The 27,554-nt window shown below is 34.5% G+C and overlaps 1 pseudogene; it reads left to right on the forward strand.

The window, feature by feature from the left end:
- The first annotated feature begins 7,701 nt into the window (after positions 1-7,701).
- The window catches only part of LOC101321770 (pyrroline-5-carboxylate reductase 3-like), a 58,498-nt pseudogene continuing 38,645 nt past the window's right edge, over positions 7,702-27,554 (forward strand).

A 27,554-nucleotide genomic window follows, 5' to 3' on the forward strand; every position in this document is an offset into this window, starting at 1 on the left:
GTGTAGGGAAAGGCAAGGACTGATATTGAGCACATTTAGAGATTAGTGATATTATCCACATCTTTTTAAGTCATGAAAAAAAGGTTGAAACACTTCTGGATCTATGTGGCCATTAAGTTAGAGTAGCATAAACTGTCTGACTTTAAAGTCTATGTTTTTCTCAATACAACACGTTTTCTCTTCATGGAAGGAGATGATTAAAAAAGGCAAAGACACCAACTTTTCAAAGTTCTCTTATCTAATGAATTATTTATAACTCTTCTTTTTCTAATATGATGGAACTCTCTTCCCTCTAATGCTTTCACTAAGATGTTGCTTTTGCTTAAGAAATTGGTTTTGTAATTAAAAATAAAAATAAGCAGAAAAACATGAAAAATCATTATGTTAAAGGCTATTTTCTCAATTGAAATTTACTGCCCTTTTGGATGTTGTTCCATGTTTTAATGCTCTGAATTTTAAACCAAAGTTCAGTCTTTGGTAGTGGGATTTATAAACTGCCAAATACTTCTAAGGGGAAAAAATGCATTTTAAAGCCTAGGGGGAAAAGGGACTCACTTTGCTTTCTTGACATCAAACAGGCCTTGTAAAACAACACATTGACCGGTTAAATACAAATGAACTTGAATCATATGGATATAATTCTCTTAAATTAAATTTCCTTTAAAATAGGGATGGAATTAAACATTAAAAAAGAGAGGTTCACCAAGTCAAGCTTTTTTTCATTTGACATCTGTCTGCATAGCCTTAAACCCTAAAAGACTAAATCTTAGCAATATTAAATATGTGACATGTTGTCTTATTTAACACATAACTGATATATTATTGTTCATATATTGACCATGAGAGGATTTCATTGGAAAAATATCTCAAAGTAATTATAATTTCCCTCCTCATTTTGCTAGACAATTTAATTTTTTGTTTTCTTGTGTTTCAAGAATTAGCAGAAAATCGTGGTGAATCCAGGGAGAGGAGGTAAGGATTACTCTCTCAGGTTTTTAGTTCCCAAAAGGTCAATGGAAACAAGCACTATAAGTGTGGTGGGCATCACCAAAGCGTGGCGGGAAGCTATTTGGATATCAGGAGAAGGAGGATTGATGCTGTCAGCTGGGAGGAAGCTAAGTCACAATAAATCTTAGTAGAAACCACAGATGCCAGAGAACTGCTTGGAATTGACCCTCTTACATGTGATGTTTGCCCATCTAGATACACGGTGATAACAAAATAAAGGGGCCCAGAAGCTCAAGGGTCATTCATGTGGGGTCTTTGAAGTAAGTCAGTTAAAGTTAGGACTAATTAGCAAAAAAAGAACAGCCTACTCGCCAATGTCAATAACAAAAGAAAATATTATTGGAAAGGCAAAGGCCAAAAGGAAGGAGACAATGTTTGGGGAGGAGTACAAGCCTCCTCTCCACTACTGTTTTACAAGTCTAGCCTATCCCGGAGGTAGAAATTAATGGAATTAATGTGATTCAAAAGTTATGGGGTTTGATCATTAATGGGAGTCTACTGTTTAGCAAGATAAGGAGTTTCAACCCAACAAAGATGTTAAAAAGAAAATAGTTTCCTGCTTATACTTCGATGACGTGATACCAGATACACCTTTATTCTACTCTAAGAAAGATTATCCCTTAGTCTCATAATATCCCTCTGCAATATAATTAGAAGGAAAATATCAGACCTCAAAAATGCATTTTTAATTTAATGATTGTTTTGACTGTCTATCATGTGCTTGATGCTAAGCGTATGAGATGAAAAACACCCCTTAAGGAACACAAACTCAAATGGAGGTAACTGTCATATAAACAAATGTACCAGAAGTCAAAAGTGTATTATCTCAAAATTGTTACCAGAATTCCTCTTGGAAAGAAAAAATGTTTGGTACAGCACCGAGATAAGGAGCTTGGGATAGAAAGTGAGACAATGATACATTAGGGGTTAGTAGCAAACTTCGGGCAGGAACACATCCATGCAAGCAGTGTTGGGATTCTTGATAGCAGTGAGCAGGCAGATAGTAGGAAAGGCCAACTTAAGAAGACTTGAGAATATCCAAAGATGAATTAGATGTGCAGGTAAGATTTTAAGAGGCCAGCATTATCCTGGTACCAAAGCCAGATAAAGACATTACAAGAAAACAAAACTACAGACCAATATCCCTGATGAATATAGATGCAAAAATTCTCAACAAGGTATTAGCAAACTGGATTCAATGCCACATTAAAAGAATCATAACACCATGATCAAGTGGGATTTATCCCTGGGATGCAAGGATGGTTCAACATATGCAAATCAACAAAAGTGATACACTACATTAATAAAATGAAAAATCAAGTCATATGATTACTCAACAGATGCAGAAAAAACATTTGACAAAATACAACTTTCTTTCATGATAAAAATGCTCAACAAATTGGGTATAGAAGGAAGATACCACAACACAATAAAGGCCATATGTGACAAACCCACAGCCAACCTTATACTCAATGATGAAAGGTTGAAAATTTTCTTCTAAGATCAAGAACAAGACAAGGGTGACCACTCTATTTCTATTCAACATAGTACTGGAAGTCCAAGCCAGAGCAGTCAGGCAATACAAAGAAATAAAAGGCATCCAAATTGAAAAAGAAGAAGGAAAAGTGTTTGGAGATGACATCATCCTGTAAAGAGAAAATCCTAAAGACTCCACACAAAAAACTTAGAACTAATCAACAAATTCAGCAAAGTTGCAGAAATCAACATACAGAAATCAGCTGCATTTCTATACACTAACAACAAAACATCTGAAAAAGAAAGAAAGAAAACAATCGCATTTGCAATAGCATCAAAAACAGTAAAATACTGAGGAGTAAGTTTAACCAAGGAAGTGAAGATCTGTACACTAAAAATTACAAGACTTGGATAAAAGAAATTGAAGAAGACACAAATAAATGAAAAAAATTACCCATGTTCATTGATCGGATGAATGAATACTGTGTTGTTAAAATGTCCATACTACCAAAAACCATCTGCACAATCAATGAAATCTCTATCAAGATTCTAACGGCATTTTTCACAGAAATAGAAAAAACAATTCTAAATTTTGTATGAAGCCACAAAGACCCTGAATATCCAAAGCAATCCTGAAAAAGAAGAACAAAGCTGGAGGCATCACACTTCCTGATTTCAAACTATAATACAAAGCTATTATAATCAGAAATAATATGGTACTGCCTTGAAAACAGACACAAAGACCAACGGAACAGAATAGAGACTGGTGTATAAACTCATGCATAAATGGTCATTAATTTATGACAAAGGGACCAAAAATATACAATGGGGAAAGCATAGACTCTTCAGTAAATGTTGTTGAGAAAACTGGGTAATTGCATGCAGAAAAGTGAAATTAGGCCTCTATCTCACACCATTCACAAAAATTAACTTGAAATTGTTTTAAACATAAGACCTGAAACCATTAAAATTCCAGGAAAAAGCATAATGAAAAACCTCCTTGACACTGACGTTGTCAACAATTTATTTGGATATGATACAAAAAGCACAAGCAACAAAAGCAAAAATAAATAAATCGGACTACATCTAACTAAAATACTCCTGTATAGAAAAACAGATCATCAACAAAATGAAAAGACAACTTTGGGAATGAGAGAAAATATTTGCAAATCATTTACAATGCTTGGTGTCAGTTTATTTATCTCTTGTAAAAATAAAATAGTGTGTGTGTGTGTGTGTGTGTGTGTGTGTGTGTGTAAAAAATAAAAAATTTGCAAATCATATATCTAATAAGCAGTTATATACAAAATATAAAAATAACTTGTAACTTAATAGCAAGACAAACAAGCAGGTGATTAAAACATGGGCAGAAGTGAACATTTTCCCAAAGAAAACATACAGATGACCAACAAGTACATGAAAAGATGCTCAGCATTGCTAATCATCACAGAAATGCAACTCAAAACCACAATGAGATATTACTTCACACCTGTTAAAATGGAATCATGAAAAAGAGAAGAGATAAATGTTGGAGAGTATGTAGAGAAAAGGGAACCCTTGTGCACTGTTGGTGGGAATGTAAATTGGTGCAGCCACTATAGAGAACAATATGGAGGTTCCTCAAAATATTAAAAATAGAGCTACCATATGATCCAGAATTCCACTTCTGGGTATACATCCAAAGGAAATGAAAACAGAATCTCAAAAAAGACATCCGCATTTCCATGTTCATTGCAGCACTGTTCACAATAGCCAACATACGGAAACAACCTAAGTGTGTGTCAATCAATGAATGTATAAAGCAGATGTGGTACATATGTACAATGAAATATTATTCTGCCATGAGAAAGAAGGAAATCCTGTATTTTCTACAACTTGTATGAATCTTGAGGGCATTACGCTAAGTGAAGTAAGCAGACAGAAAAAGACAAATACCGTATGATATCAGTTACATGTGGAACCTAAAAAAGCTGATCTCATAGAAATAGAGAGTAATGGGGAAAATGTGCAGGTATTGGTTAAAGGGTACGAACTTCCAGTTGTAAGATAAACAAGTTACGGGGTTCTAATGTATAGTATAGTAATTATAGCTAATAAAAATACTGTATTATATAACTGGAAGTTGCTATGTTAGTAGATCTTAAATGTTCTTACCACAAAAAAGAGATGGTAATTATGTGACAAGATGGAGGTCATAGCTAAAGCTATGGTTGTAATGATTTCCAAACATATAAATGTATCAAATCAACAAGTTGTACACCTTAAAGTTACACAATATTACATGTCAACTACATCCCAATAAAATTGTGCAGAAAAAGGGTAGATATTATTGCAGTCTCCATATTAGAGATAACAAAAATGAAGAGCCAAGACGTAAATCCAGGTTTGTTTCAATTCCAAAAATATTGATCTTTCCAGCCTTATGTACTAAAGTGCACACGTTGAATGAGAGTATGATCTAGCTCTTAGCAATTGATTTTATTAATGTTCCCAATTCTCCACTGACTCCTGCATATATGCCTGCCCCTTGCCATGTAACTTTATACGGCTCTCTCAGTGGGCAAAGAATAACCCTTATATTTCAACTTACTTTGGCCAATGGATATTAATAGGCATAATGCAATCAGAGTTTTAAAAGCATTTGCATGATTGGGCTTACTTTCTCGCACCTCTGCCAATACCATGAAAAAGACTCACTGGTCTAGGGGAGGATGAGAAACACATGAAACAAATCCACCCAGCCTGGGTCAGCTAAACCCAGGAAGTTATAGACACATGAGTAAATTTAGCCCAGACCAGGAGAACCATCCATCCACACCCTGCCTAGTTCAGCCAGCCCCAGTCAATCTGCAGATCTGTGAAAAAAAATGTCATTATTAACATTTTTCAATGTGGAGATAAGGAAAAAGGAATGGCCTATGATAATTTCCTGCTTTGATTCACTGAATGGAAACTGGGGCCACTAATCAGAATATAAAAATTTTAGAGAAAATTTCTAATTCATATCTGATATATTTAATCTGAAGTGCCTTTTGGACATTATCTAATATTTTCAGGTATTTGTCAATGGCAACATAATATCTAATCCCATCTATGCTGTCCTCACTCTAAGGAGATACTGTTCCCCATAATTCCTGGAGAAAACAAAAACTCAGTTTCTCAGAGTTAATGTAGCAAAAATATTTTCACCAAGCTAATGATCTCTGTATCTTCTCCAACCCCCATCATTGCCCATTACTCTCAGTTGAATGGAATATTTCCACCCTTCAAAGCTAATTATCCTTCCTATCCTTTTGATCGCATTTTCTCCCAAATCCTCAAAAATCAATCATCAGCTGTTCCTTTCTCTTTCTCCTGTATGTATTCAATTGCTTCCTATTGATTTCCTTTAAATACACCAATATAAACATGATCAAGCCTTGACTTGTATATACATATGCACATATACACACCAACACATATGCATACACACACACAAATAATCTAAAGCTTTTCTTACATAATGACTAGAAGTCAAAGAAATATGGAAGTGGAACAATCAGGGAGTGCAGGTTTAAAGACTGAAAATTACAAGACCTGACCATATTAAAGGAAGTTGGCTTAAATACTAGCAAAGAGACAAATGGGAAATTCACATAAAATTAGGTCCATGGCATTCAAGGCTTTGGATGCCAGGCTAAGGCACTGAATTGATTTCATATGCAGTGGAAAGTCACTGCAGAAAAGAATTCTTGATGTTTACTTTTGTAGCCTGAATTAAAGTAGTTATCATTTCATAAATTTGTTATAAGATTAATTTATGCTTAGCTCTAGCTGAGTCACCAATTCAGTCATTCGGTCAACCACTGTTCACTGAACATATATCTCTCATCACTATCCATCCTGGGAGAGGGAGTTATACAGAAAAGTAAATGTACACCTGAACATTAACATTTTCCCAAGGAATTACTTCTTTAGGACCCAAGCTTTCTATGATTTGCCTCTATGCGTATTTTTAAATTATTTTTATAGTATTTATTTTAGTTCCCAGTGCTAGTTTCTTAATTTAATTTGAAAACCTGTGTAGTTTATTCACTTGGGTGCATATCACTAAGATTACAGACCTAGGTTGAAATAAAGATTAATGAATTAGGACATAACATGACTAATTTTTCTCTTTTTTTCCTCGTCACTCTTCATATTCCTTAACATACACTCATAAGCCCATTGATTTTTGTCAGATATTGCTCATGTTTGGGTCAATCATTATTAAAGACGTGATAAAAGCTTTGAGTCATGTGCAAGTGAAGAGAAAGAAAGCAAACACTTTAATCTACCTCGCTAAAGTGTTTAGTTGGTGTTTAAATTTTTTTTAAGATACAGGAAAAATTATTTGGAAAGAACCATGATGATTATGGATATCTGGCAATTAAAGGACAGCTTATTGAATCTTAAAACCAGAAACAGCGTAGTATGGTCATCACACAATAGAGACATGAAATGACTAGACAGATACCAAAAGTTCTTGATGATACCCTATGAAGATAAAACATCTGATTTATCCCTGGACCCCAAGCAGGAAGTTAGTGTTCCTGCTAAAACCTTAGTCTTCCCGTTTCTTTTGCTAAAACATGGAAGAAACACAAAAAGATGGATAACGTTTCAGTAGATACATCTCACTACCTGCTCACTCATAGCTGATCCAGCATGACTGTCCCTACATTGTGGCTTTAAGCCCATATATGATCTATAATCCTCCAAGAATGTCTGATGAGACTTTGTGTATATATTCCTAATTCTCAGGAATAAAGACAAAGAGATAAGTTAAGAAACTGCCCTTGAAACGATGATGCAACTCATACTAAGGTGGCTGTTCATGGGAATGACTGGAAAAAGACAGAATTGAAAATTACATAGAAGGGTGATTTTAAAATTCAAATTACCTACACTCATTACTAACATTTTTGAGCAAGTGTATCAGAATTAAGACAAAAGCAAAACCACCATGAACAATACAAGGGGTTATTAGAGGGATTAATTCTTATAAGATCCTGGGAGATGGTTAGGCAACTTATGGAAGTCTGTTGTCCCTGCATCTGGATGTGAAATGGGGGAGAGTGTGGGCAAACTGGAACCTGAAAGGACCAACTGTAACGTAGGAGGATGAATTGAGGTCCATATCCACCTGACCCAGCTCTATCTAAGCCTTCATCTTAGATGATGCAGATGGCCTGCAGTATGGCTGGGTCGCTCATTACAGAGCTCCACCTGCCCCCGGCCCAGGATCCAGTGAGGTTAAAGGAGGTGATCTGGTTGGAGCTGCAGGACCTGCAGACATGGCTGCTGCCTGCCAGCAGAGTGAGTTAGCAGATTCACCACAATGTGGGAGAACCACAACAGTGCCTGACTTGACCTTCTGAGTATACATGTTGGCTCCTCTATTTCCATTCCCAAATCCTGTGCGCATGTCTCTTGCATCCAACTTTAACTGAAAACCATTCAGAGAAGAGAATTCTGGAATCGTTCAAGATCCTTGTTGCTGGTTAAACAGTCTATGTAAGTCTGCTTCCCTGGCATCTGGACCCAGCTTACTAAACTGACACAATATGAAGACATAGCAGATACTAGGCATGTCGTGTGTTCTTGTCTTTCCATTACATTAAAATACATGTAATATAAATAAAAAACAATATAAATGGAAGTCTATCCCCAAATCCCAATGGATTGTTTTGATGAGGTCATATTAAAATGACTTAGAAGTCATTTATTTATTCATTTACTTATTTATTTATGCTTCGGGATTTGGGGATAGGCAGTGCCATCAGAAAAATAAAGAATCTAGCAAGGAGTTTTAGGAGAAATTTCGTGAGATGGGTCATGAACGATTGACTCTGAGGTGAAGGCAAGATGTTCAACTGGCATAGTTCAGTACCATATCAAATATATATACACGGAGCATAAAAGTACAAGGTCACTTGGGAGACAGTTTGAGGTAATCATAGCTGGTCTGAAGTAGTCATAATAGCCATGAAGGTTGATAAGAATACATAAAGTGAAAAATATTACAACACAATAAAATAATGAAGCTCAGGGCTCAGTTTAAGACAAGTATACCCAGTATTATTCTTTTTTTTTTAAAGTGAGTTTAAACAAACAGTTATTGTTAAAATATACTATATTGTATTTTAAATCTTATTATTTAAAAACTCAAGAGATTTCACGGATTTGTGATTTTTTAAATGAATTTGACATGCATGTACTTATGAAACAAAAATAAAAATTTTACTTAAAGTTCTAAGCAACAACACTATTTTTGCTTCAGAAATAATTTTATGGAAATTATTGAGTTTTTTAAATGTAATAATTTTCTTACATAGAAAATTATTTTTAAACGCAATTATATATTTCTTTTAATTCTCATCAACTTTTGTCTTAATGTTTTATTGTGACTTTTGATTTTATGTTTCTATTTAAAGTCAGTCTTTTATCTTTTCTGCTTTATAAAACCTTTGTATTTTGGGGAAAGATCATTTTCATTATCAAGGAGTTAATTTTTTGCTTTTAGGAAGGTCAATATTTGTTTTGGCTTGCCCTGTTTATACAGACATATAATTTAACCAGCTCAAATATATGGTCTTCATTTCTCATTTAGAAAATTTGCAGGACTTTGAGGAACTACTACAGAAAAACATTTAGACCTCGATACGTGCTGAGAATAACAACAGAAATTTCAACATGGATAATGTATATACAGCTGTCTGGATTATGACTGCAGTAAATCCCTATGGAGACCAGATTTATTGACTTCGATAACTGATATATATACATACTGTTTTTTACTCACTTTTTCTTAAAGCCAATTTTAAAAATAAGAAACTGCGTTTTATTTTGCATGTAAGCCATAACACCTTGCTGATGGGCACATACAATCAATTTTAATATAACCAGGAACATATGGGAATTTTCAAGGTTATAGAACAATTAGGTCACATGAAAATGAAAGAGTCATCTTGATAAAATTTGGGATGGAATAAAATGATAAAAATTACTAATTCTCTACATATATACCTTTCGTAATGACCTTTGCTATACCAATAGCTTTGATGAAGAAATACAGAACAAGTTCCAAGGGAAGCTATTCAAGAGTAAAAAAGCTTAACGCTGACCCAAAATAACATTTTTACTTCCAAGGTTAAAAACAGACATGGAATGCCCTCAGTGGCTGACTTTTTTAGGCAAAGGTAGTGGTGGTGTCAACTATTACCATTATTCAGCACTTTGGAATTGTAATTATTACAGGATCGCATTTTATACCATTGCATTCATTTGTTAGGTGTGAGTGTATTAAAGAATAACAGTATTCTAACGCTAGGTTATTTTGGGGCTGAATAAGCCCCTTGAGCATAAAGGTCACCACAGAACATATTTTTCTTTCTCCATATTTACATTTGAATTCACCAAAACCCTAAAATTATATAATGGCTTTGGAATTTTATGGAGAATATTAAGTGGCTAAATCTGTAATTTCTTAGAAACATAGAAAACTTTTTTTGTCAGTTTTGTAAATTTGTTTACTAAGAGAAACAAACAAATACTACTTTTCCATTCATTAATTGTTGTCTAAATTTTCATTTTTGCAGCTAAAATAAGAAAAAACTTTTTTTCAAGAGTTATGCTACATTACTTATATTTGGGTTGCAAAATCTAAACTATATTTCTTCTAATGAATAATATAATCATTAACTAATAGTGTAAATAGATAAAATGATATCTCTTAATATTCTTGTATTGGATAACTTAGAAATATACTACTTTTTCAGAAATGATTCAATAATAACTACACTATAATTATAATTGCATTCTGGTCCATTTTAGATAACATTTTTAGTAAGTGCTTACTGATGAAATTATCTATTAAAAGGACTTTTTTAAAGTATTACAGTTGTTAAACTACAGAGAAAACTGACTGATTCTTAGATTTAAAATATCTTAATAAATTCACAAGTTATCTTGCACAATTTGTATTTCCAATTTACAGGATCATTGATAACTGCTTACTTCATTAACTGCCTTTTTGAGTCAGTTTTTCAGTTTCTTTCTCTAGCATAAAAATTGTGTATATTGGTAATTGAATTTAAAAATGTTTTTCCAATTATTATTATAGGAGAATTAAAGGAAAATTCTTTAAAAAATATATTCTCTGTCTTCAAATAAGAACACGGTAAGTCTGCATGTTTTGATGCTCATAAAGATTACTTCCAAAGGACAATACCAAACACTGTCAGGTAGTTAAAGGCAAACTGATCATTGTTGTAGTAGAGGAACTGAGAAGAAGTAATTTAAAGATTATGGAGTTTTATTGGGGTTCTTCATTCTGCCAGGCTGCTCAGCACCATACTGTATGTCAAAAGATGTTATATATATATACTCATATATACATATACATATATGAACATATATCTTTTCTCTTCTTTTGTAATAAACCTGTAAATTATATCCTCATCTCCTTTTATGGAAAGGGAACTGAAGTTCAAAGAACTAAGTAAACTGGGCCCAAATATCACAGCTAGAATGTTCCATTTATCACCAATTGGCTTTAGTGATATCATTGCCTAGAGGGTCCTGCTATAAGGCAGAGTGAGATAGTATTCATTTTATAATGTGTCTACCTTATTTCCTTGAAAGCAGCTTCTGTGTGTGCAACTTAAATGTTTCTTTAATATAACTCACGCAACTCATTGATGCACATAATTCCAAAAGGAGTAAAGATCGAAAAACAAAAAAAAATTAAGGAAAACAGTTGTCTACTAATTGACTTCCCTCATGACTGAAAATTTAAGATGCTTTAGTTAACAAACTTCTTATTTAGTCATTTAAACTATATGATCTCTCTATTATGCCTCAGTGTCTCAAAGAGCCTACAGTAAGAATCTATTTCTACAAAGACAATTGTGAGAAAACAAGAAAACCAAAATATGGTACAATTTCTTCCTTGTTTCTAAAAATCATCTTTTAATGCATATAGACCTCGAGTGAGCTTCTGGAAGTTCCTTTTCTGCTCTGGTCTCCCAGTTCCCTGCTTTACCTTCAAATGTGTCTCTTTTTCTCCTCTCTCCTCCTGTCAAAAACCCATTTCCACTCCAGAAAAGTTCCTCTAGAAATTAAGCATCACTTCAGGCTCTACCCAGGAGGGAGAGTGTAATCTCCTTAACCATGTCACGAAAGAGATGACTTGGGTCTGTCAGATTCTTCAGAAGCACCACCTGTCATATTCCTATAACGAGGAGTAAGCTTTGCAAAAAGGTAAGTAAGAAGATTAGTGTGATAACCCATTGTAGCTCTCTGCTGCAGGAAATCAGTACCGACAAGAACAATTTGTAAGCTGTAAGAATCTTCAAATGTATAGTTCTTTTCTTAAATATCTAAAAACCTAATATAAATAGTTTACTTCAGGAGAGCCTCCTTCGGACCGGGTACCGTTAACATGAATTCAGGAGTACACTTGCATCTCTTTATAATTACGTTGGTATCAAATACATGCCTCAAGTCCACTTGGAGACATTGGGGGTAGGGTCCACGATTTGTGCTGCTAGTGGTGGTGGTGGTTTGTTGTTATAATCTTCCAAAAGGTGTACTGATCAAGTTTGAGACTATTACTACAAATCAAATGGTTGCAGTGCTTTTTAGGAACTTTGGAAATATTAAATAACTGGGCATTTAGTATAAGACTTTTATTTATTCTAAAATATAATTTTACTTTGCCAAGAAGCTAAAATAACTATGGAATTTGAATCCTAAAAATAACTTTGACAAAACATGCATAGTTCTTTCATACGACATCCTTTGGCTCAAAACCGCCCATTTCTAGGATAGTACCCTGGGAACTGAATATAGCATCTCAGATTTTTTTTCCATTGATTTAAGAGAAGTTTGCATCTGAAGATATATTTAATTCGAGCTTTAAGCTTTTTTAGAGTAATCATATTAATAATAACAGTCATAAATAGTACCCACAATTCCCTAGATTTAATTCTTCCATGAGGCATGTACTGGTGTTAGCTGCATGTAACAAGTGGTCAAGATCACCTAATTAGCCCAAAACTGGGGCAGGATAGAAACAAAGGTCGTCATTTGCTTAAACCCTCAGTTTTTCAGGCATCATGAAAAGTACTTTATGTGCTTTATACTTATGATTCCCTCAGTAGCTCAACTTAATGACAAATAATTCCCCCAAATCCCATCTGTTTCCTCAAATTTTCTAAGCTTTGAGGGTTGGGAAATATTCCTCTTACGATGATATTTTGAGTTCTTTTTTAGTGATTTCTTTGATCCTTTTAGGGTATATTTTTAGTGGTTTCAACCCAAAAGAAAACGGTTTCCTTAAAAAAAAAAAAAGGTCAAAATGTAGCATAACCTGGCTGTCAAAAGTCCTCTTGCTAAGGGGACACTGTCCTGATTTAACGCCATAGTCAATGCCAGCTTTATCTATAAGTAAGGCTGTAGATCCAGCAAGAGCTTTTAATCTTAAATTAAGATTTAGGATAAATTACAAAGAAGCATTCTAGTAGAGTCTGGATAAAACCAAGATGAATTTGAGCTTCGGTTCATAACAGTTAAAATGGAAAAAAAGCGTTGTATACCTAGTTATATAGTCTTTCAATATTGCTTTGTGGTTTTACACATGAAGAGCTATGTTGAGCTGGTGAAGGAAAGATAAGATAGAAATGGAAATGCAGGCTGACCTCCCTGTCAATGAAAAAATGTCTGCTTTAGGAAGCAGGCATGTGAAGAACATGGGATTTTACTCTTGCATCTAGGCCCTGTTCTTTAAAGGGTAAAAGGAAGCCAGAAACCTGCAGGAAAACAAGCTGCCCCTTGTACATGGACACATCATTAAAGTGTAAGAATCACATCCTCCCTCCCTTTTCATCTCTCATTTCAAATTACATAACGTAGCACACAATTTTATTGTTAAAAAAAACAAACAAAATGTGAAAGCTAATAAACAATAAAGTGAATGTTCCCCCTTTATTCTTCTCCTTTCCCTTTATATTCCTCTGCTTTCACCATAAAAAAAACACTAATAGTTTGACTAAAATATAAATACACTTACGTGTTAAATTTCTATACAGCATTTGAGTATTCAAATATACTGTAATTTGGGGCTTCCCTGGTGGCGCAGTGGTTGAGAGTCCACCTGCCGATGCAGGGGACGCGGGTTCGTGCCCCGGTCCGGGAAGATCCCACATGCCCCGGAGCGGCTGGGCCCGTGAGCCACGGCCGCTGAGCCTGCGCGTCCGGAGCCTGTGCTCCGCAACGGGAGAGGCCACAACAGTGAGAGGCCCGCGTACCACACACACAATATATATATATACTGTAATTTATTTGACTATTCCCCAAGAAACATTTTTAGTTGTTTCTGGGCTTTGTTGTTGTGGTCCTTCTTTGTTTGTGATGTTTTTGTGACTAAAATAAAGCTACACTGAATATCATTTGATAAGAATCTTTCTGCAAATAGGCAAGAATTTTTTAAAAATATACTATTAGAACTACATTATCTACGTCAAATATTATATATATTTCAAGAAAACTTGCTATATATATCACCAAGTTACTTACTTCTACTGTTTTGTCAATTTCCAGCACTATAGTTCTATCAACACTAGTTAGTATCTATCTTTTAAACAATCTCAGTCTAATGACAAAAATGATTATTTCTTAACTGTAACTTGCAATTTACTGGTTAAGTGAGATAGAAATTATTTTCATGTTTTTACTGGCCACGTATGTCTATTTTACTCAAAAATGACTGATCATATTATACACCAATTTTTCTATTTACTGTTTGTCTTTTCTATTAATGTGCAAGAGTAGATATGTTGATTAAGTACATTGATATTAACCTTTTTTTTGTTTTCAACCATTATTCTCTCTTTACTCACTTTTTATTGCTATTTGTTAGTCATATCCTTTTTAACAGCATTATTGCTGTCTTACAGATTGGGAATTTCTAGAGGTCAGTGTCTTTTTGAACTGCTTAACATAGTATCAAGCGCAAATAGGTAATTATGTGTGTGTGTGTGCGCGTGTGTGTGTGTGTGAGCGTGTGTGTGTGTGTGTGAAAACGATAATGAATCCCTACGCTATACATTAATAAGGCAAATATAATTTACTATGCGTCAGATGCATGACTAGATTTCCGTGAATAAAGTGGAATTAAACACGCCAGAATGGTGCCGGGGGTCTGCAGTGTGCATTCTGTGGGCTATGGCAGTCTAGCTGGGTCATCTGGTCATGCTCCTTTCTGCTATACACAGGTAGATCCACATGTTAATCAGCTCAACTGTGACATATATTTATAACCTATGATTAAACTCATAATAGACTGCCCAGAACAGATCACAAGGTCGTGGAGAGAGTTGGAAATACTAAATGAAAGTGGGGATTTATGGCTCTCCAACCTGGGCAATTCTGTTCATGAAAACTAGTCTCCTCAATTAGTGGTTCAAAAAGTTCATTTCTCACTGAATTACTTAGATAGCTGCAATTACGTAAATTCAATCATATTGTCAAGCTTGTTTGAAAAGAAACAAAATGTTTCGTTTGTAAATTTGCGGAGACGCCTCAAATTTTAGCATATTTTAAGTCATAAAACCATATGGGACATGCCAGCTTTTAAAATGGAGTTTAAGATAATTATATCTAGATGCCTTTAACAGTTTAAAAGAATTTATAGCATAGTGGAGGAGACTATAGAAGTAAACACCCTGTGAAATACTTACAAAGCTATTGATCATTCTAAAGGTAAAGAATAACTTACAAAATATTTTTTCACTTAGAAAATAAATAATTCTAAGACAGCAAGCATACAGAAGAAATTCATACAATATTAGCTAAAAATGGTCATGACTAGATGACTGTTACAGAAATGTATAAAATTACAAACTGTAAAACAAAAATGCCTAAGTTATAATACTCTTTCCAGGGCAACATCCATGACATGAATGCAGATTATCTGCCCCATCTCTTGTAGAGCATCTTAAAGGTTCTCATCAAAGTAGAAAGACTGCTTCTCAGATGCATTTGATTCAACTCTCTTTGGAAAAGAAAGCACTTCATTAGGAGGCTTTTGCCAGTGCACATATAGACTAGGATCACCTGAAATTATTAGTTCAGAAAGGCAATCAAAGGACCGTAAGTCAAAAATCCTACTTGTGGTGTATAAACTAATGTCAAGTAAAATGGTCTATAATATAGAAGAAGATTTATTAATAAATGATATTGATAGCTTAATGTTCCACAGAGGGAAAATATTCAAGAAAAGTCAATCATAAAAGAAAGAATTTTTATATTTGAGGGATCAGGGAAACAAATTAAAAGTAAGTTAATACATATATCCCAGGGTTTTTCAATCTTGACACTACTGACATTTGGGGCCAGATAATTCTTTGTTGTCTCTGTTTGGGGGGGCTGTCCTGTGCATTGTAGGGTGTGTAATAGCATCTCTGGACTCTATCCATTAGATGCCAGTAGCTCACCCCTCCTGGGACAACAAAAATGTCTCCAGACATTGTTAAAAGTCCCTTGTAGGGGCGAGAGGGCAGGATAACCTGGCTGAGAATCAATCATACATTCCTTTAGTGTTACTACTGTGCTGTGAAAGAAACTCCTCTACGGAAAGGGTTTTTCTGTAGGTATGGCTGTTTTGCTTTAGTCTGTTTCGTTAAATATTATTTGCTTGGTTGCACATGTAGAAATAATTTGAGACTATTTTCTGCTTGGATAGAACCTTTATGATCAATATACTGGATTGACTGAAGAATACTGAGTAATTACCCTTTAAAACTATATCATGTGAAATTATTGTTTTAAATTTAGGCATGCCTTTCCTTCTGGAACATTACATGTGAAAGAAGTCAAACTTAAGTTTGAAACTTGTACTTTTAAAAGTTTACTTGTCCGTCTTGAAAAAATAGGTATTTTGACAACTGTAATACTGGACATTACTAGAACAATGCTAACACAGGGGGTTAACAGCTTGCACTTGTACAAAATACTTGAAGTCAGTCAGAAAGCCATTATTATGACCTTGTGCTGACCACATTCTATGAAGTGTTACATGATCAGGGACAGGGAAGTTGGTTAATGGAAGTTATATAGTAGCTAGTTGTATCCTTGTCACACTTCATCTAAACTGATACATTGCAATGGTCCACACTGCTCAGACCTGGCAATTACTGTCCAATTCCAATCTACTCCACACTGCCATTATAATGAAAAATAATTAGGAGCCTGAAAATGAGTTTTCACATGAAATGGTTTCAGTGCTTGGACACAATCGCCTTTGGCAGATGGCTTTGGGTTTGCTTTAATATAATAAAGACAGTTAATCATCTCTAAAGAGTGCACTGAATGAATAAACTTTTAACACTACTTTCTACAATGAAACTCTTATACTGATCAAATGTTTAATGCTCAGGGGTGGAAGTTGCTTTGGTAGAATTGTTTGGAATGAGCACAAAAATCACTGGAAAATAAATGCATTAGAAAAGAAGAAAATCGATTTGAATTGATCATCTATTATTGATGAAGAAAGATTTAAAAAGCTGAACACTAAAATCAGCTACTCTTCCTGAACACTGTTGCTATGATAGATTACGGTATTTTCAGATGTCTTTATGAACACCTGATTTTGGTAAGGCTGAAATACATCACTTTCTAACAAAAAATATACCTGTGTTACATGGAGCAAAGGTATTCTCTTCAACAAATGGTGCTAGAACTGGAATGCACATGCAAAAAAAAAAAATGAATCTAGAGGCAGACCTTGCACCATTCATAGAAATTAACTCAAAATGGATCATAGACGTAAATGTAAAACGCAAAACTATAAAACTTTTAGAAGGTAACATTAGAGAAAATCCTCGGTGTAGTGATGCCTTTTAGATACAACACCAAAAACATGAAGCATGAAAGACTCATGAAAGAAGGAATTGATAAACTGGACTTCATTGAACACTTCTGCTTTGAGAAAGAGGGTCAAGAAAATTAGAAGAAAAGCCACAGACTGGGAGAAAATATTTGCAAAAGATATATTTGATAAAGGACTGTTATCCAAAATATACAAAGAACCCTTAAGACTCAACAATAAGAAAACAAACAACCCTATTTAGAAAATGGGCCAATGATCTTTATGGACACCTCGCCAAAGAAGACACACAGATGGCAAATAAGTATATGAAAATATGATCTACATCTTGTCATCAGGGAAATGAAAATTAAATAGCAATGAGATAGCACTACACATCTATTAGAATAGCCAAAATCCAGAACACTGAAAACATAAAATGCTGTGCAAAAATGTGAAGCACCAGAAATTCTCATACACTTCTGGTGGGAATGCAAAATGCTACAGCCACTTCAGAAGAACAACTGGTAATTTCTTACAAAATTAAATATACTCTTACCATATAATCGAGCAATCACACACCTTGATATTTACATAAAGAAGCTAAAAACTAATGTCCACACAAAAACCTGAACATAGGTATGTATAGCAGCTTTATTCATACTTGCCAAAGCTTAGAGTCAACCAAGATGTCCTTCAGAATGTGCATGGATAAGTAAACTGTAGTACATCTAGATAATTGAATACTATTGAGTGCTAAAAGAAGAAAAAAAAAGCTATCAAGGTATAAGAAGACATAAAGGGACCTTAAATGCATATTACTTCTGGAAAAGGCAAAACTATAGAGACAGTTCAAAGGTTAGTGATTGCCAGGAATGGGGGTGGGAGTGGGGAGATGAATAGGCACAACACAGAGGATTGTTAGGGCAGTGAAAATACTCTGTATGATACTATAATGATGAATACATATACATTTGTCCAAACCCATAGAATGTACAGCATCAAGAGTGAATCCTAAGATAAACTATGGACTTTGGGTGATTATGATGTGACAATGTGTGTTCACCCTTGGTAACAAATATACCATTCTGGTGAGTGATGTTTATAATGGGGGAGGCTATGCATGTGTGGGCATAGGGGGTATAAGGAAAACCTCTGTACCTTCTTCTCAATTCTGTTGCAAACCTAAAACTGCTCTAAAAAACTAAGTCTTTAAAAAAAAAGTTTGTGAGTGTGTATACCTACCTACCTAAATATAAATAAATATGTATTTATATATACAACATATATAAATTATAAATAACATATAATGTATATGTAATTTTTAAATGAATACATAATTTCTCATGAAGGGAATGGAATCTGTTAGAAAGATAATTCAAACTGTACTAAGCTGTATATCATTTATCAACCTTTTCTGAGAACAAAGGATAAGTGAACTTAAATTCACATTTCTCAACTGGAAAAAAATATTTTACTAGAAAAGTAGAAAAATACCAATGCTTTAGAATTAAATCGATTTATTAATTGTGTGTTAATCAATATTGAATTCCACTGTGAAGAGCCTATATTCAGAAATGAACTGAGCTATGTTCTGAAAGTATTTTTCATAAATAAGATTGTCATTGCCAGTAACTTGGTGGTTTTATTAGAGATTCTATTTCATAAACTGATAGCATTTAAAGGTACTCAGCTGGGGTAATTTTTCTTCTTTCAATGACTTAATTTTGTAAATTCTGAAAATTTTGATCCTCATAGTTTCCAAACTAAATAATAATTTGAATATTTATATTCAGCAGCACTACTGATGGCACAACTTTTAACTTTACAGATATGCTTAGATCAACTCTCTTTACTGTCCTTTCTGGTTATATAAATATGTTACATCATAATCAGCGTTTGAGGTTTTGATGTGTTTTCCTTGAACTGCCTTTCTCTGAAGGGTAAGTAGTACTTTCTGAAATATACATACTTTAAAAGAATGGCAATACAAGTCTAGAATGGAATTATTGTTTTCATCTCTGGTTACTCAAAATGCTTTATTAGAATCAATGTTTATAAATTTTGAAATATAAATGTAAATCTGTAACTAGCACTGCAAAACTAGACACGCCACTCTTTATTTAGTATTGGCTGTTCACTTTTATATTCTATTTAGAGATTTGACTGGTAGTTTTCTGCTGTCCCCGTTTTCCATGAAACAACATCTTTTGGTGTTCTGGGTACAGAACTTTTTTGTTTGTTGGTTTCTTTAAGTCTTGATGTGCACACATCCACAACCCATGTTTCATTCCTGCATTTCAGGTACTATTAATTGTTATTTTGATTAATAATTAGCATGCTAGTTTAAGAAGTATCACTGGTTATAGTTAAGGAGCACCCTTCTTGGAACCTTATAAGATTAAACCTCGTTAGTATTGATGAATAATATCATTATTATGTTATTATGTTTATAATATAATAATTATTATATTATTATTATTAACTTTTGTAGAAAGGATATTACAATGAAAAACATTCTGAAAATGTAGTTACTTTTTTATTGTTTAAAGCAGCATGACATGAAGTTTATTTCCTGCAGGCAAAGCGGGTGTAGGTTGCCCTTGTCACTGTCCCCAGCTAAGTCACCTTAGGCTGCAGCTTTAGACTTGCATCCGGATTCTTTGTGGCTGGGTGGAGCTAATCCGAAAAGCCTACCTTTTGGGAGAATAATCAGGGCAGTGCTTCCTCCACTTGGCCACTCTACTCTCCCATTCCTGAGAGATCACAGTCTAAAATCAAGACGTATCCTCACCTGGAGGAGTCAGAACCATTAAGGCTGTTGCCATAATTAGCGCTGGTTCATCAACTCCTCCTTGGACCAAAATCTCTGATGGAACGTAATTTTTTCTTGTTATGTAACTGCGATTACCACCTCAGTGTTCTAGCAGGTGCTTATGTGAATGGATAACCTAACAGAATGAATCAATGACATGTATGAGAAAAAGTATAAGCTCTGAAATCAGGTAGACAGGCATGTGAATCCAGGATGCACTACTTAGTAGCGGTGTGACCCTGAACAGAAGCAGAAAAAAATAGCCCATGGGGTTTGCTAGAGTAGCAAATGCTCTAATACATGCGCATAGCAAGTAGAAGTGGATCTATGGCAAAGTAAATCTAAACAAATTCTAATATGGTAATTATTCTGTAATTTGAAAACATCTTTTCTTTGTGCCTCTCCATGTACTTCCTGGAATTTGATAGAGAAAATGAAGCACATCTAATGACTTGTGTATTCGTTTGTTTTAAAAAAAAAAGTGTGGCTTATTTTTCTCTATATGCACTACCAATAAGCAAATATCAAGTTAGTTCAACGGACTATGTATACATAGAAAAGACAAAGTGGAAGGTTGACAGAAGTTTATACTGAGCAAACATTCTAGATGAAAAAGAAGACAGAATTACTAAATTTGCCTTTTTCAGAATAAACTGACATAACAAGATACATTATACAAATTCAAAATTGATTTCAATTAATCTAAGACATAAAATTAAAGTATATTATGAATTAAATGTAAAGAATACAAAGGAGGTAATTACTTAAATTTTAGTACTCACTTTTTGAAGAACTTTATTTTTTATTTTTATTTTGAGGAACTTTATTTTTCAGTCTTTTTCTTAGTTGAAAAAACTTCTGGAATTTAAGCCTAGATTTTATCAGCTCAGAAGTAATGATTCTTTATTTTATAAGGGTAAATTCTAGATAAGATCAAAAGGAATTTAGTTTCTATCAGTTTCTTTTTCTGTTTTACTCAATACACATGTAATCTACCAAAAATACTAAAAATTCAGCCAGTCAAATAAATTAAAGGATTCCTCTTTTTTAGCAGAGGATTTTGCTATAATTTAAATATTAAATCTCCTATTGTACTAAATTTAATGCAATTATGTATTAATTACTGACAAAATTATACAGAGTATAAAATGTGTACACATTTTATACATTGAAACATAAGGTACTTCAACAATGAATTCCCAACGAAGACTAATTCCTCTAAATTATGTCAACAAAGGATAGGGAAATGTAGGAACTTCATCCACGTGCTACCTATAAACTTTTTTTTTTTTTTTTTTTTGGCGGTACGCGGGCCTCTCACTGTTGTGGCCTCTCCCGTTGCGGAGCACAGGCTCCGGACGCGCTGGCTCAGCGGCCATGGCTCACGGGCCCAGCCGCTCCGCGGCATGTGGGATCTTCCCGGACTGGGGCACGAACCCGTGTCCCCTACATCGGCAGGCGGACTCTCAACCACTGCGCCACCAGGGAAGCCCTAAACTTTTAAATTTGTTTTTAATTTGAGTGTTTTTGTGGTCTGAAGTTAGAGATTAAAGGTTTTTTCCAGTTTTTCTGTACCCAACATCTAATATATTTAATTTCTATTTGTGCTTTAGATAGATTGCATAGACAACTGACAAACAAGGAAAGTTAATATTGATACTTAGAGACTTATTTAGGGTCTATTCCTTTAAGATTTTTGTTACAGTTTTATATGTATACACACACACACACATATATCTCTTTCCTTCTTTCAACAACATCTTTACTCCAATATATAGCAACTGAGCTGTGGAATTTGATATCATTTGTTTATCGAAATATCCACTTTGAGCTGCCTTAAATTCATTTAAGAACTCTCTAAAGCTCCTCCCTATGGTAGTCCAACATGAGGCTCTTTTTATCTTGGTATGTTGCCATTTATCATTATCTTATGTTTATATTTGTTCAGCCAACTTACTATCCATGTGACAGCGCTCAGATCCAGGTCAATTTGAATTCATTTTGCAAGTCAACATCCATGAGATATGTCATTGACTGTGTTTCTTTACTTCAGCCTGAAAATTTGTATTTTAGTTCCCCAAACTAATTAAATTTATCTGGTAAAAGATGTTTTTCACAAGTTGCAAGCAATAAAACTATGAAAAAAAAGTAAGTTTCTTCCCAAAATAAAACCTTTGTTTTTCAGATGCATTAATAAGGATTTTTCTCTAAGTGCAATCAAATGTTCATTTTTTTAAATGACAAATCTATTTTATCTCTGTGGAATTTCACCTAAAATCAGATAATATTTTTATTTAAAAAAAAACTGAAACATTGAATTTGTTGCAGTATGAGGAAACATGAAAGTCTGAAACTAAATAATATGTTTAATGATTAACTCTCAATGTTGTTGAAAGATACTTATGTGAAAGGGACTGAGGAAAATATGATTGGGCAGTTCAGAAAGTCCATCTTGAAAATAAGCTTGTGCCTTATATCCTAAGGTACTTAAACCTGAACCTTTAAGACCTACGTTCTAGAATGGGAGAAATGATCAGTCCTATAATCTAGAAGGTTCATCTTGTCATCAAGGAAGGGGATAGGTTTAAGGAGGGCAGAATTGAAGCAGATATACTAAAGTTGCAATTTTAATAGTTCAGGCAAGGGGTAGTTAAGGTAATCTAAAATAAATACGAGGTGGACTAAATATTTAAAACCAAATACATTAAAAATAATGAAAATACAGGCAAATATTTAACTCATGTTTGGAATTAAAAGAGTTTCTAAGTACACACATATTTAAAGAAATCTTAAATTGAAAACATAAATTTGGCAAAAAAATGTATACATGGATTCATGTGAAAATATTTAAACTAAGTTAATAATAAAATTAATATCAGCTTCTCAAAACTGAGTAAAAGTCTGCTAAAAAAAAGTTAAAACAATTAAATTTTTAATTGTGTAGAGACAACATAAAATTTAAAAAGAAATATTACCAACAACTTCTTAGGAAAAAACTAGCAAAGATTAGTATAAGTAATTCCCCATAAAAGAAAACAAACTGATAATACACATGAAGTTTATTCACATTATTGATCAAAAATATGCAAATTAAATTCAAAATAATACACTGCTTAAACCCAGAGTACAATGTTCTCTCACAAGTTTGCTTAACTTAAGGCAATGCTCAATGGTGAGCCCTTCTAATTTTCATCAGTTTATCAATCTTCATAGACTTCAAGGTTGGTACATTTGTCATCTTTTCAATACATATTCATTGATCGCCTATTATGGTTTGGGAATGATATATGCATTAAGAATCTAATGGTAAACAGGGTAATCATGACCCCCACGATCAGGAAATACATAATCCTGCATGGAAGAATTATTTAATGGGAAAAATTTTATTTCTAGATAATGAAAATCCTATTAATGTATCTTAATTTACTTCTAAGCCTGAGCCTGCTGCTTCTTGATACATTTTTACTCGCATATCTGGGTCATATTTTACTTGAGGAGTGGGCAAAGTTAAGCCGTAGTATCTCATCTGAACATGCCCATTTTTTCCAAAACCTTGTGTAGAGAGCCTTGACGGCATTGGCGAACTCTCTGAGGACTTCAACGCTGTGGCCACAAAATTGGTTAGGAGCTTTAGCCCAGTTCTAACTTATGTCTCTTAATGCTTATAAAAGAGCTGTGGTTTAAATATCAGGATAAGCGTCGAGACCAGTAGGATGGTCATATAACACTATCACAGGAATACTTTTGGGTGCTCTGTTTTTTCTCACTCCAAGGTTTAGGTTAAAGTATTATTTTAACAACCACAAAAACTACTATGTTTCTGAAATTAGTCAGGGAATGGGTGACACAAGTGAAGAACATGAGAAGCAAGACTCTTCCTCTCAGGGACCTAAGGGCCTGGTTTCACGGTGCTCTTGATGAACTTGGGGCTCTCCTTCATGACTTTAAAAACAGAAGGATAAGTTTTGTTTGTGCTGGGGATATAGCTTTATTGTGGGCACAAGGAGAATCCTCAAATCCATTCTCACTAGAGTCAAACCTAAACCATTAAAGAGCTCCAGATTCTTCTATCAAGGGGAAGAGGAGGTCTCTTATTAAATTGCTTTATATAGATTTTTATCCCTATGAATTTCTTCATGGTCCAAGGTTTTATAATGAATATGTATTAATTTTGTAATAAGTTGTAAAAGAGTATAATTTTTTTCACAAAAAGTGTAAGACTATCTCAGTACAATGAAAACAGAGAGAAATATATGCAACTGAATGCTTTCCACGAAGAAAGATACATAGGAAATTACCAATACGATATGGTGGGGGCAGGTTAGGCGGAAGTACAGTGAAATATAGGCGACTCAGAGTTCTAATAATAACTACGTAAATTAGGAGAAAAAGGAGATAGGTGAAAGAATAAAACTTCACTTTTGGACTCGGCAGTTTAATGTGACACTGGGAGAACCATGTGGAGGGATCCAGTGGGAAGTTATATATTAATACAAGATCTGAAACTTGGGAACTTTTTGAAATATTTGGTGGATATTGGAGAAATTTTCAAACATTCCAGTCTTTAATATTAGGAGTGAATCTTTTGAGTTGCAAAATTGGACGTGATATTGTGCCTAATTTTATCCTACCATATCAGGAAGTAGATTACAGCATAAGATTTTTAAATTAAAAAATTAATAATTAAAACTATTTGCCTTACATTTGAATATACTTACATCCTTTGATCTGGGCTCCTAGCATACAGCTCAGGGCTTACATGGCTTCCTAAGAATTCATTGGGAGTCAATGCCATCTCCACTACTAGTTTTGCTAGCTTTTCCAGGGCCTCTAACAAGAAGGGTAGATGCTCTGTCTTCTCAGTTGAGCCGTGCTTTCCCTTTAGGAACCTGTCTACCAGAATTAACACCAGATGCTTGCTTCTCCATTGTTCATGAACACAACTATTACCAAAGATGGGAAAGCTTGGGGAGAATTAAAAATATTTCTTTCTCAAGAAAATAAAAGTCAGCAGCTTCTGACTTACTTAGAAAATATTCAAGAGGTTAACCTGGGAAGTTTTCGCTTAGCTTTCTTTTTCTCTGACAATAATCATGCACATACATATGACTTATGATTTATATAAAGTTAAAATATGCCTTGATTGTGTATAAGTTATCCAAGACTGTCAAGCTTGTTTAGGAAAAACAGAAGGTGGGTATTAACTTTTTTCAGTGGGTATTTGGATGAAGACTGAAAATAACTGTTTTTCTTTCAATCAGTGCATTGCATTTTATAGGACATAATAACCTGCAGTGGAGTCATGTTTCTTTGCTTGTCACTTCACATACAGAATCCCACCATAACACCACCCAGCAAGCAATGTTATATTTGTAAAGGCAGCAATATGATATTTTTCCTGAAGTTTAAAAGGCAACTTAATTTCACATTTTGTACCTTCAATTTCAATTCAAAAATATGGCTTGAGCGGGCAAAGGTTGAGTATCAGATCTTGATTATTTTTTGTCATGGGGCCAAAGCTTGGAAACCATCTCAAGTTGACCTGTACTTTCATCTGCAGCCCCAAAGCATAATTGAACTGCTTACTCAGGATGCTGTGCTACACGCAATAAGGGGGCATAATGAACAACTGACTTCATAATTTAGCAGGTGTGCACAACTTCTCTGTGAGTATAGTTAATGAATTTATAAATAACTGCTCAAAGTCAGACATTAGGTCATGGTTTTATGTAGATGAATGCTATATACAGGGGAAAGCAACATCCTTTTATAAATTGTTTCATTTTGATGAATGAGACATACTGAATAATTGTTATTGCAGTTTTAGAAAAAATCTGAAAATTAACATTTTTATCAGTCATCTTTAAAAATGCCCTCTATTTTCTTGATTCTTTGTTTATTAAGAATAGCTAGGGGGCTTCCCTGGTGGCGCAGTGGTTGAGGGTCCGCCTGCCGATGCAGGGGACACGGGTTCGTGCCCCGGTCTGGGAAGATCCCACATGCCGCGGAGCGGCTGGGCCCGTGAGCCATGGCCGTTGAGCCTGCGCATCCGGAGCCTGTGCTCCGCAACGGGAGAGGCCACAACAGTGAGAGGCCCACGGGAGAGGCCACAACAGTGAGAGGCCCATGTACCACAAAAAAAAAAAAAAAGAATAGCTAGGAAATGATTCTCATTTTATAGTTAAGATATAAATGTACACAAATATTTTTATAAAAACTTGTTCGTATAACTTAAATATATTTAGTTGTTTTAACATCTGATAAATAGTTAAAGCAGGAGTATGTTTTTCAGGGAGAGAGGAATAAATACAATGAAAAATCACATATATTTCCTTACACTTTCATGGAGCAACCATCAGCTGATTTCCATTGCTGTAGTAAAAAGGCCACTTTCTATCCTGTCCATTCGCCACCTTGCATTTAGCTCAGAAGTATTTCAAGACAAAACTGGTTGACAATTCACATATTTTAATAGGTCTGCATCCAAACTGGTGCAATAAAAAAGAACCTTGTGCATGGCTTAGGATTCACACTGACAGCACTGTACGATTATGTATCATTGAACAAATTAATTTGCGGTGAATCTCACTAGTGTGAAGCAGGACTTTGCTGTCATTGTGTGAGTTCTCTTGTCCTGGTTCTTTATCAGCCATCTTAACAAGTATAACACTCCTTGTTTTAAGCCTGTTGGTTTATTATAATTTTTACAGTGGACCTATCATTCCCATTGTTGGCAAATGTACACATTCTCTATTTGAAAATAATTTTACCAAGTTTTCACAGTCAAAAAATAAACTATTGCAAACTTAATGGGCTCCTGGAACAATGAAGCAAATCATGCACAGAATAAACATAAGAACAGAGGCGATTATGGAACATAAATGTTGCCCCTAATGTGTCAGTTCTTATGGCCATGAACTCTCCATGTTCTGAGTTGTCAAACATAACTTAGAGTCATGTACATCAGTAGGAACTCTGGTGACTGAAAAATATTGCTAAGGTATTTGGAGTTCTTAACAAACATTCTAAAACACCTGGGGAGCTTTTGGGGAGCACCCAGGAACTGAGGGTGCTTTTGGGGAGCACCCAGGAACTGCGGGAAAAGTAGGTCTGCTTTCCAGATTAGTTATGATAGCTGACTCAGCTTAACAAGGTGCTAACAGTGTAACCAACCAGAAGAACTGCTCCAGGACACTTGGCTTAAGAATTATATTTTATGTGGTCTGTTTCCTCAAAATCAAATGAAATCTGGCTTTAAGTTTCCACTGAGGAGAGTTAGAAGTCTGATGTCAAGTCTGACTGCTCCCTTTTCCCACCCATCCTGTCCAGCGTGCCCCAGAGCCCACCTTGGTCACCCACAATGGCTCA

Source organism: Tursiops truncatus, chromosome 12 (genome assembly GCF_011762595.2).
Source record: "Tursiops truncatus isolate mTurTru1 chromosome 12, mTurTru1.mat.Y, whole genome shotgun sequence".
Taxonomy (NCBI): domain Eukaryota; kingdom Metazoa; phylum Chordata; class Mammalia; order Artiodactyla; family Delphinidae; genus Tursiops; species Tursiops truncatus.